This window comes from Hyalella azteca, unplaced genomic scaffold, assembly GCF_000764305.2.
Source record: "Hyalella azteca isolate HAZT.00-mixed unplaced genomic scaffold, Hazt_2.0.2 contig14299, whole genome shotgun sequence".
In the NCBI taxonomy this organism is placed as follows: Eukaryota; Metazoa; Arthropoda; class Malacostraca; order Amphipoda; family Hyalellidae; genus Hyalella; species Hyalella azteca.
The window spans coordinates 61,417-72,221 of record NW_025944190.1 but is presented as its reverse complement, the minus strand read 5'-3'; positions in this window follow the sequence as shown (position 1 = coordinate 72,221).

Below are 10,805 nucleotides of genomic sequence, written 5' to 3'. Positions count from 1 at the left end.
ACTCAATATATGCTAGTATATTTGTAGGTTCCGGTGTAAAAATTCAATTCCATCTTTTTGGTGTTTTTTAAATTCAATTAAGGAAGTACCCGTATCATGAATTTTAGCCGGCCAGCGCAATTTAGAAAAAAACTAAATCGCGGATTTTGTCGCGGAAAAAATGACCGCCTAGCAACCTAGATAAGGTTGTCCTCCGTCAGAGCGGTGTTGTATATCACTCATTTCTGAAATTTAGGAATTGCAGGGAAACTTCGTGACAGGACAGTAACGTTTGGTTGAAGTGACTGGAACGTTGGAATAAAATGACTAACGTTGAATGACGTGGCAGAAACGTTAGAATGACGCATTCGCAGCACGCAAATTCATCGTTCTCGAGTCCTTATCTTGGTACGTTCTTACGTCGACTAATTCTACCTATTTGAATATATAACCTCGACAGTGTAGAGTTGAATAAGAATTCTCTATTCAAGATGGGACGTCTGAGATGATCTACAGTAGACTACACCGCTAATTAGTGTTGATATTGAAAGATTAGCGAAGGTTTCCTGACTCGCGGTGCCGGCGTCAGCCACTCCTTGTCTCGGGAGCAGCAGGCGGGGTTGACGTTGTGACCCTAGGACCTCTAACATCAACCGACCTCTGAAGGACGCCACCATTTGACAAGATAAACTAACCATATAATGGATATTCAAATCCAGCACAAAGGTGGTAAGAAAAATACACGTTGAAATATTATCTATACATATTTTATTTCAAATAGTAAATAACATTTCCGAAAACGTGAAACATGATTTACGAAGATGTCTTCAAGTAACCAAGGACTGCAGGAGTGTTGATGGATAAACTCTTATAATTTCAGGGGAATAATAGCGGAAACAGGGAAAATATGAATTTTTTTACTTGCTAGCAAAGATAGTAAACGGCTGCTCAGTCTCACCCACTCGAGGAAAAATATATAATTATTAAAGACTACAAGAGCGGCGCTACAACTGCAGTAGCGACCACAGCGCAGGGCACCCAGCGCCCATGTAAGGAGGAGAGGTTGGCCGCCGTCAGACAGGTGGCCACTAGTGGTTGGATGGCCGCCGTCGGACAGGTGGCCACTAGTGGTCGTGTCCGTACCACTCCTTGTGGCGCTTCTCCGCCCAGAACTTGACGTTCTCGGGGGAGTAGGCTGCACGCGACACGGGGGATGGGTCAGTGGAGGGGACGGGGAGGGGACGGGGAGGGTATGGGTAGAGGTCAGTGGAGGGTATGGGTAGAGGTCAGTGGAAGGTATGGGTAGGGGTCAGTGGAGGGTATGGGTAGGGACCAGTGGAGGGTATGGGTAGGGACCAGTGGAGGGTATGGGTAGGGTCATCATCACAAGTGTGGTGAACTATCACTGGCCAGGTAATTTAGTACAACTCAGTAATTCCAGAAACTAGCCCTTGATTTTTGATCAAAAATTGATCAGAAATTGAATTGACCAAAAAATTGAATTAATGACAAGTATATACGCATACAAAAAATATACATGGATACAAAGCATATTTGTATGGTACACATATAGATAACACATCCATCTTGCCCACAAGATTCAAGACAGGAACAACATATACGAGTATACATGGGAACACAAGACTTGTTTGCAGGTGTTGTGTGATCTTTTTGATGAGGAAAAATGGGGACAAAAGGAGAGAATATTGGTAGCTCTCTCACATAAATGTGAATAAAAAAAAATTGTGCAAATACAAGTATTTCATTTTATAAAAAAAAACAACAATAATGTTATAGCAAAATTTAAATAGTTTTATAATTATTTCAAGCCTATGAATCATAATTTCTGACACAGATTAAAAAGAAACTTTTTTTTTTTAAAAATGGTACTTCCAAAATCACAAAATTTTATAGCTTATTCCTAAATGTTCATCAAGAATTTGATTGGAGATAAATCTCCCTGGTCCCAAAATAGTGGTAGAGCTCCAGTTATGGCTTGGAAAGTAGATATATTTCACACCTGCTCCAAAATCAGATTATTTTGGTTGGTAATAAAGAAATATCAAAGCTTCTAAGTCATATTTTCCTCTGATCCAAAATATTACAGATTAGAAATGTGTTGTGCAAAGAAATTTTGAACTTTTGCATTTTTTCTGCAGGAGTGTGGGAGGACTGCCTGAGTGCGGTTCCAACAAACTATCCTGGATCGTGACTGTATTTGAAATGCATTATTCTTTTTTTTTTTTGAGTATGCATAGTTCCTTTAACAAAAATATGATAAATATATATCATCACAAACAATATTGCCTCTAGAGTGAACAAGCTTTTAGCAGTTTGTAGTTCAAAGAATATTTGTTCTCAAATTCAAGATCAATGCAGCCTGATAACTTTTTCAGTTACAAGCTATAATCTGATTTATAAAAGCTATCATCTGATTATACAATATCATATGACTTATACAAGGGAAAATTCTGTTTCACACATAAATTAATACAGGTTTCTTGATGCAAATACTATGTCTGCACTCTATATGTTCATACATTACCAGTCTAAAATTTCCCTCAGATTTACTTAAGGGGAGCGTCTACCCTAAAAATTATCTCGGCTATTTACAGTCGGATCACTCTGAAACTTGGTACACATATGTAAAATGGAAAAAAACTCGCATTTTGTTCGTGTGAGTTTTTCGAAAAAAATGAAAGAAAACGTGAAATTCTTAGAAAACGGCTATTAAAGGGGGTACTGTAGAAATGGATCTAGTCCTAGGATTTCCAAGCTACAACATCGAGACACATATCATTCGATGCGAAGATACCAAACTAAACGTTTCTGGAGCTTGATTCCACTCAAGGATGATGGGAGCAACTACATGCGCATCTCTCCCTACAAAGCCCGGAGGCACACTGAGCTACACCTCATAGAAACACTGTATTTGTAGTGCTGGGCAGCGAATTAGCTCCTATGTAATTACTGATAGAACTCTCCCCCCGCCCCCCTTTCATGAAGTGTCGTGAACGTACAAATAAACGTACAGAGATGGCAATGGTACCGTTGGATAGCTCAGAATGTCAGCTTTAAGATGAGACTAAACACATAACTGCAGCACAACTCAAGTAGACATTATATTTAAAGAGCTCAGCAGCTAATTAGTTCCTATCTAATTACTTAAAGAACTCACCCACTCGGCCCCCTTTCATGAAATGTCGTGAAATCATAAATCAACGTAGAGAGATGGCAGTGCTACCGTTGGATAGGGCAGAATGTCAGCTTTAAAATGAGTATAAAAACCAAAAAAGTGAAAATTTTCTATTTTAGGGTAGACGCTCCCCTTAATAAAGAATATTTTTTTAGCCATTTTCAAGTCTTTAATAGTCGAGATTCAGATCAATATGTGCATGCCAGCTAACCAACGGGTTTGCAATTCAAAAACTGGCTTAGAAAAATAACACACAGCTCAAAAATTTGAAATAACTCCAAAAATCAAGTACCTATACATACAGTCTTGGGAATATGTTTTCCACGTGAGAGGTTCCGGCCAGTTTTCTATTGCCTTGACTTGGCTAACATGCAGCAAGTTGAGGGATTTTAGACAGTATGCTGACAGCTGAGTGAAACCTTGAGTGTCATAGACAATATAGAATTTACAGCCCCAAATATGTATAGATAAAAAGATCTTGCTGATGGATTTTTCAGACTCAGTTCATCTCTCATTGCAAGAGTTAATCATAATTTTGCTTAATATCAAAGGGTGCAATAAATATTCAGGGACCTAAATTCTCATAGGAAAGGTCAGACTAAAAAGTCTCATGTGCCACTATGCTAGTAGCACTGCAATATTTTATAAAGTTTTGCATCCCAAATTTGGTAGACCATAGAGCCATGCAGAAACATTTTTAGACTTGAATAGCAAAGATAATATTTCCAACTATATCAATGTATTAAAAATGTACTTGTTTTATCCAAAATATCAAGAAGAATTTCCCAAAAATTGCAAACAAATGTGACATTCCTGTGTATTTTTTAGAAGAATTTAGGAAAACGCAGTTAAAAGGGATGAAGTTTACAGGGCTGGAAAAGTCCTATTTTTTCTGAAATATTGCAGCTCCAATATCATATAATTTAAGTAGGTACCATAAAATGGGGTAACTTAGACCACTTTTTTTTTATAAATGATGCCATTTTTTTACTAGCTAAATTAAACTTGAATTGAAACATGCAAAATACAGGTCTATACTCTAGCTTCACTCACCATAAATTGCTGGCTCCTGCCTCTCATAGTCTTTATGTAATTTCAAAAAAAGTGATGGTCTTTGTTACCCCAGCTCTTGGGGTAACTTAGACCGGGTGGTAAAATCAATTATATTTTTTGGTAAAATAACTCCAGGTTTTGATGCATTGTAGTAGAACTCTTCTAGTTACATATGCAAAAGACAGATTTTAGGAAAGTGTCATAGTTTGCAAATGGGGAGTGCTGCCCCCCAATGGGGTAACTTTGACCACCTAATGGCAGTCATGACGGAGTAACATTGACTGGCTTGGAAATTAAGTTAAAATTACCATAGGTACCTATATAACATATTTTATGTTTGATACACCTATTAATGTTTTTTTCTTTATATTTCAGATTCTACAGAGTCTTATATATGGTAATTTGATATTAACTTCCAAGCCGGTCTATGTTACCCCGTCAGGGCTGACATTAGGTGGTCTAAGTTACCCAATTTGGGGATGGCGCCCCCCATTTGCAAACTATGACACTTTCCTAAAATTTGTTATTTGCATAGGTATGTAACTAGAAGTGTTCTACTACAATGCATCAAAACCTGGAGTTATTTAACCAAAAAATAAAAAAATTGGAGGGGGTACTCTGACAGGCTTTAAATAATAGCTTTTTTTGTGGGTCACATTTTTAATTTTTTAACCTATTAGATATGCAAATTTTTCAAATCTTGCTATTGTGTTATGTAGCCTCAGTATTAGGCCTTTAATGCCCATTGACAAAATTTTTCTATGTCAAATAGTTTTTGAGTTGTGGGGGTTTTTGTTAAAAAAACGAAAAGTGATCTAAGTTACCCCGCCGGTCTAAGTTACCCCATTTTACGGTAGTTGATTTGTTTACATTACGATGTTTATGTTTTTTCTGCAAGATATTTTGGCGGGAACGGTAAAGCGATGCGGATTGCGCAAGTTGAAAATTTTATGAAATGACATGTTTGCGAAATGCAAACTGCAATTTTTCGATCGAACAAAAATTTATGACATTCGAGACGCAAGCTTTCATACCTACTGAAATTATATGATATTAGAGCCGCGATATTTCAGACAAAAATAGGACTTTTCCAGCCCTGTACATGTAGACATGCACAGGTCTTATTTTTGTCATTGAAAGGGCGGCTAGAATGGAATTATCCAACTTCCAAATTTAGGCTCCTTATTACCTTATGAAATCTAGCAGGTAATAAGTGACAAATTTACACTAAATTTAAAATCTTACAGCCCAATTGTTCACTTATATCAACAATTAATTAGGAGGTATATAATTCATCTAACAGGAATCTAAGAATCTTTCGGTTAGCCTCTGAGTTAGGTTCCAAAAACAGAGGGACTGAGCCACTGAGGTCTGAGGGACATCTCTACCTGTTTTCATTGTCTTGTCTATTTAGCTAGGGTAAACGCGGTATATTCCGACACTTTAAGGACGCATCGAGAAATGAAAAACTATAAAAAAAAACATATGCGTTACATAAGTTCTGTTGCCTTCACATGACTCTCAAAACACTTCACTACGCGTCAGCAACGATGAAACGTCACAAAATGTTGCCATATTTATTAAAAAGCATTTAGAATGGAAACCTACCAAATCCCTATATTCCGTCACTTTGTGTGGCAACATCCAACACGTGGTGAGTCGTATTGCGTCAGCGCTTCAAATTTAACTGATTCGTATTGCCGACATCCACGTGTTCAAATTCCGTTTGCTGTGTGAGCTGTATTGGGATACAACACGGCTTTGAATTAAAACACTAATGAATATTGAACACTACTTAATTACGTTTTAATTAACAGCTATTAGGCTTTTAATTAAGCAAATTTCAATTTTTGAACAAAGCTTTGAACGATCTGTGTGTGTCCAATTCAAGTTGTGTCAGAATTTGTTTTCATGTGTCGAAATCCAACATCTCAACTTAATCATCTATTAATTTATTTGCGACTTGAAATCAGCGAATACAAGCAAAGTGGCAAACTATCAATTTTTTTGAATCAGTTCAGTTTAAATTTCCTCATTTATTTGAGATTTGAACCAATATCTTATGTATGATGATGCTGGTATCCATGATACTTTGCTGGTCTACTTATAGGACTCAAATTGAACTTGAAGGAGTCTAAAAACCTCTCTGCTTTGCCACTATGAATACAAGTATACTTAAAGGATTCCTAATATATTCACAGACGTATTTAAAAGTCTCAAACCATAATATTCTTCCTATAAAAACAGTTATTCACTATTTGGTAGAGCCATGTCAACTGTCAAATTTGACACATTTTTCAATGATCTCACCACAAGGCATGCATTGTCTCTCTTTGGATCTCAATATTTTCCCGCTAGATGGCCAAGACCTAGTGTTTTTGCCGTATTTCGACAGGCAAATGTATGACGTCACCATTTCAACCACACTCAGGAAGATGTATATAAACGGGGAATTTTCTCGCGTATATATAGCTTTTTATATTTCGTTCGGTCATCGATTCCACGCGGCGTAGCACTCGGCGCAGGCCGCGGAGCCGTCCGACACAGTTCTGATTTAGACACAGTTTTCATCTGAATGGAATGGCAACATCGTCTGTAGATTTCAAGTAACGCTGAACGATCTTCGAGTGTGATGTGTCCCTCTGAAGCTGTTCTCATTTTTATTAATGTTTGTTGTTCGCCTCTATAATTAACCTTCATCGTTGCAATAAAAATGAAAATTTATAATTGAGATAGATTTCTTCCGGTGCCTGTGTTTTTGATGCAATTAGCACTTATTAGTGAATGAATGATTTGCGGTGTGGTTCTTTAATCTTGACTTCTGCAGTTCGCGCTATCCCGTACGATTACCGTACGTTCCGTATCCCCAAGCTGAACGCGGAAGAGTCAGAAGTAACCCGGACATGTCTTACATTGTATTATTGACAGTTCGACTCGCGTAGTCAATATACTTGCGTATATTGTCGACTTTCTAAAGTACGGCGCACGGCGCATTTTTTTTACCAGCATTGTACGGCGCACCGCGCAGGTCGTTAAAATGACAAAAAAAATTCCCGCGCACCTGGCACATCTTCCTGACCATGGCTGATTTCAACCATGAATGAACGCATGGAACTAAAACAAAGCTTAATATAAAGGAAAAACTAGAGAAGTGATGGAATTACCTACGATGTCGCATGTCGGAATATACCGCGTTTACCCTACTTAAAAGAAACTCACATTTTTACCTGCAATTTTTTTTAATTAATGGTGAAATATGTTTTGAGTTTTGACCAACATATCTTTATAGTTTATACCTAGAATTATATTCAATACCGGTTATTTCAGATTGGGGGTTTCCAAGGGCGGCAGGGCCAAGACCCAATTGACCTTAATAATTACTAATCGCCAAAATCCAAACTATCTACCAATGACTTATTTTAAATCATAAAAATCTGCAAGCTTTGGTATAAAAAAATACTTACGGGATGGTATCACTGCCTTTTGGGAATGACATCTTGTAAATCTGAACTGAAACAATAGTACAAAATTAATACAGAGATAAATAAATAATCTATTCATCAAATTATTCATGTCATAACTAGTCGACACTGATTAATAGTTGAGTCTCGCATACCGGTAGAAAAATTCATAGATTTTTTTTCGAATCAGTTAATTTTGAAAATCCTCATGAACTCAAGATTTAAACCAAAATTTTTAGGTATGACAACGCTGGAATCCATAATACGGTACTGGTCTAATTAAAAGACTCAAAAATCAAAAAGACTCTCCGCTTTGTGCTACGGTCACTTTGACGTCTTTGAGTGGGGGTAATCGTAACTTCATTTAAAAGGTAGGTAGCCTGGTAGGTACTAGGTACCTAGCCTAATCGAAATTCGAAACTAATAAAAATTGTTAGTGAAACGAGTTTCTGCACATATCAGGTTTCCATAAAATATTCCAACACTACACAAATAAGCAAAGAACCGCTTGATTAAGAAATAGTTGAAAGAAACTAAATAATTAGAAAATTCTCGCAAATTTATCTCGGGAGCTCGCTATACGTGCCTTTCGATTCTCACCCCCGGCTCGACAGTTGATGCCGGAGGCAATTTTAATAACAACTTCGCTCACAAATTGTAATTTAGCATTCGAACAACAAACAACTATCGGATGATATAATTCATCTACAGGAATAAGTCTTGATGATCTTGAGAATATATAAAATATTAAGTTTTTCTTTTGGTATTTGATTCGCTATGCGAGTTCTCACAAAAAAATATTTCATTGCTGTTTCTCACACTACAATCTAGGTACAATGAAGACTTGTCGGCATATTGTAGTTTTCTTCAAACTATTGCAGTAGTATAATATCTTCGGCGTTGAAGAATAGGCCTCGATAGGCCTGTTTCTTCGGGCATTTGGAACATCTTCGTGTTGATGCTGAGAAAATGCGTGCAATTTTACTTTAGCGATTGTATGGCGCGCTACCGACTGTTTTGCGACCAGTTCTTATGGAAACATTCCGACTATACATGGCGTAATCGGTAATTGTTGTCATCGTACATTTTTTAAACAATCTATGGGTTTTAAAGCTGTGAAAGCGTCTCATTGACATCGTTAATGCAAAAAATTAACTGCAACCTGGATATCTAATATTGTTAGGTAATAACTTCGTGCAATTATTTTTATTATTGCTAGATTTTCTCTTCCTAATACTAATGTTTTGGTTGTTTTCTGTTTATGACGCGATAAACTAAAATTTCAACAAATAACTACCAACCTATCTGCTCAAATTCAGTCGATGAATCCTGTTGGAAATATACCATAGGAAAACGGTCATATAATCACCTGCATTGCACTGACTTGACATGATGAATATCAGCAAGACCGGATGGAGTCGTTCGTACATTTTTCAACAATAAAAAGAACTTAATATCATGAGCATCCTGGGGTTGGATCAATTGATAGACATTACAGTATAAGTAAGTCCTCGGGTCGGTTCAACGTCGACAACTCCAGGCGAATTTCTGGGCCTTTACAATTAGATTGTCGGTGCTTCGATGGCAGCAATATTGATTTACCGAGTATAAGCGGTCTGATTTTATGAAAGAGGAAAATTCAAGCATGGCTGAGAAGAGCAGCGGGGTTTTCCATGGCTCTGTATTGGGAACTTCATTTTGAGCATATATACAAATGACAGGACTTTGTAAAGTGCTGTTGATCATCTTCCTACGCAGGTTACTCCATGTTCTACTCTATGACAACGCCTGAACAAAAATAAGACGAAACCGTCTATGTCTCGGAATAAGCGGGACATAAAAATATAATAAATCACTACCATCGCATGATTGTGGGGTTCAATTTTAACCATCCGCATTTAATTTAATTGTGCTCCATCTCAGAACGTTCATGGCCAGGAATCGAAATGATGTACCTAGCAGTTTCAGCGTTTATTAGGCCGTGGGCCTGCCGCCGATTCTCAACATCGCAGAACGTCCACAGCTCGTAGCGGGCTTGAACTCGCAACTCACTGCTTCAAATTTTCTTTGCTTAACCGCCCGGCCTCCTTGCCGATTCTGACCAGAATCTGGCGCACAGAGCTGGGATCAAACCCGCGCCTCTCTGCTCCAATTCTGGTACTTGTAGACAATACATTCCTGGAAAAGCCCATAAATATGGAATAAAGCTATATAAGCTCGGCACACGCAACTCGTACACTTGGAACTTTAAGATATATTGCGGCAACATGGCCAAAGAACCAACATATATGCATTCGGAGTCTGTGTCCTGCAGCTTTCAAGGCCCCTTCTTCGGCAGGGGATTAACTATTTATGCAGATAACTTCTATTCGTCCATTCCCTTGGCCGAAAAACTCTTACAGGAAAAAACTTACTACTGTGGAACTGTGCGCCGTGCGGAAAAATCGAAAAGCATTGCCTCTCAGCGTTACGAGGGCAAAGCTGAAGATAGGAGAAATTTCAGGCTTGTTGAACAGCAAAGGAGTAAAAGTTTGCAACTGGAAAGATAAAAGGAACGTGCTAATGTTGTCAACCGTGCCTGAACATTCAGGCAATCTTCAACCCTCGGGGAAAAATACTCGGAATGGTACCGAGATGCTCAAACCACAAAGCGTTATGGACTACAATACTGCTAAATGCCGGGTTGATAAATCAGATCAGATGACATCTTACAATACTGCACTCAGAAGAAGCATGAAGTGGTATCGGAAATTGGCCATTGAGTTGTTAACAGGAATTGCTGTAGTAAATGCATGGGCACTGTTTAATCAGTTTTACAGCCAACAAAAGACAATGGGTGTAACCGAATTAAAAGAATGTCTGGTCATGTCACTCGTTACAGGAAAAGTGAATAAAGAAATGCTTCCAGGACCAAAGCGTTCTGATATAGCAGGCCTGCGTTCCAGCCATACCTACTTTAGTTGAAGCTGAAGGACCAAAACTCAACACAAGAAAACGCTGCAGGTCCTGCTATGAAATTATCGCTAACAATGAAGGCAGTTCAGAAGCGAGACGAAAAGCAAGAAGAGTGACTACCTTTTGTGATTCCTGTGAAGGAAAGCCATTTCTCTGCGTAT